This window comes from Anastrepha obliqua, chromosome 6 (genome assembly GCF_027943255.1).
Source record: "Anastrepha obliqua isolate idAnaObli1 chromosome 6, idAnaObli1_1.0, whole genome shotgun sequence".
In the NCBI taxonomy this organism is placed as follows: domain Eukaryota; kingdom Metazoa; phylum Arthropoda; class Insecta; order Diptera; family Tephritidae; genus Anastrepha; species Anastrepha obliqua.
Genome location: NC_072897.1, coordinates 78509034 through 78511339, shown reverse-complemented (window position 1 = coordinate 78511339; position 2306 = coordinate 78509034).

Here is a 2306-nt window from a genome sequence, read left to right as displayed (position 1 = left end):
GAGTTGCCGAATTCCATCTTCGATATCAGAAAGCGTAAAAGTTAACGAGTCAATATTGATTGAGGAATTCATGCTCGAATGAAACTCATCAATTAAATCAGAGTCTACTTGAAAATTTGAACAAAAAAAATCTGCGAAAAGATTTTAATAATTATTAAAACTGTGTAACATACACACACGTTTCTAACACTTTTTATTGATATATACCATAAATAAGCAATTTAAATTGCATTTTTAAGTTGCAAACTCCAAATATGCCAGCCAAATTAACAGTAACTAAAAAGCATCGCTGAAATGGAGTGCTGCAGAAGCAAAGAAAACTATGTGAACGCAAATAAAAACGAAGCAACATAGGAACACAATTTCCACACACTCTTCTATTAGAATAATGAGATAACTTTCGCCTGTAGCGCTTTTTTTTTTTTAATATAACTTATATATATATACATGTAAATAAATAAATAAATAACATATATATATGTATGTATATATATATATTCTTTTTCATTGGCGCGATAACCGCTTACGCGCTTTTGGTCGCGCCAGTCGTTTCTTTCTCGTGCTAACCAGCGCCAGTTGGACACACCAAGTGAAGCCAAGTCCTTCAACCTGATCTTTCCAACGCAAAGGAGGCCTTCCTCTCCTCTACCACCACCAGCTGGTACCGCATCGAATACTTTCAGAGCCGGAGCGTTTGTATCCATTCGGACGACATGACCCAGCCAACGTAGCCGCTGGATCTTTTTCGCTGCGCTATGTCTAGTCGTCGTAAAGCTCATAAAGCTCATCGTTCTATCGCCTGCGATATTCACCGTTGCCAACGTACAAAGGTCCAAAAATATTACGCAGAATCTTTCTCTCAAACACTCCAAGCGTCACTTCATCGGATGTTGTCATCGTCCACGCTTCTGCGCCATACGTTAGGACGGGCATGATGAGAGCCTTGTAGAGTGTTAGTTTTTCTCGTTGAGAGAGGACTTTACTACTCAATTGCCTACTTAGTCCAAAGTAGCACTTGCTGGAAATAAATATTTTACGTTGGATTTCAAGGCTGACATTGTTAACGGTGTTAATGCGGGTTCCTAAGTATACGAAGTCTTTTACAACCTCGAAATCATAGCTATCAACAGTGACGTGGGCGCCGATACGCGAGTGTGCCGACTGTTTGTTTGATGACAGCAGGTACTTCGTTTTGTCCTCGTTCACCACCAGGCCCATTCACCTTACCTCTTTATCCAGTTTGGAGAAGGCAGAACTAACAGCGCGGTTGTTAAGGCCGATGATGTCGATGTCATCGGCTTACGCCAACAATTGTACGCTCTTATAAAAAATTGTGCCTGAGCGAGTAAGTTCTGCGGCTCGAAAGATCCTCTCCAACATCAGGTTAAAAAGTCACACGACAGCGAGTCACCCTGTCTGAAACCTCGTTTGGTATCAAACGGCTCGGAGAGGTCCTTCCCAATTCTGACGGCGCTGCTGGTGTTGAGCAACGTCATCTTGCATAGCCGTATTAATTTTGTGGGGATACCAAATTCAGACATCGCGGCATACAGGAAACTCCTTTTCGTACTGTTGTTTGTTGTTGTAGCAGTATCTTCGCCCTGTCAGTGTGGTGTAGTTACCGGTCGTCTTCGTCTAGCTCATCTAACGGTAGGCCCAGGAAACTAGCTGTTTCGACGGGTTGGGTCCAGAGGGAGAGAGGTGTTAGATGAGTGGGTTTTATGGAGCATGTGAAAAGGTGGTTAGTGTCGTGCGGGGTGCCTTCACATGCCGGACATATGTTTGGTATGTCGGGGTCGATTCTGGATAGGTAGGAGTTTAACCTGCAAAGTATCCAGAACGTTATTGTGCCAAGGTTTCTGTCGAATGCAGCTTTGAAGTCGACGAAAAGATGGTGTGCGTCGATTCTCCTTTCAAGGGTCTTTTCCAATGTTTGGCGTATTGTAAATATTTGGTCGGTGGTAGACTTTCCAGGTCTAAAGCCACACTGATAAGGTCCAATCAGTTGGTTGACGGTGGGCTTCAACCCTTCACACCATACGCTCGCTAGAACCTTATAGGCGATATTTAGAAGAATAATCCCGCGATAATTGGCACAAATTGCAGGTTCACCCTTCTTATGGATTGCGCAGAGCACACTTAAATTCCAATCGGCAGGCATGCTTTCATCAGACCATATTTTGCATAGAAACTGATGCATGCACCTTACCAGCTCCTCGTCGCCATGTTTGAATAGCTCACCCGGCAGTCCGTTAGCGCCCGCGGCTCTGCTGTTCTTTTGACGCGCTATCGCTATTCTCACCTCG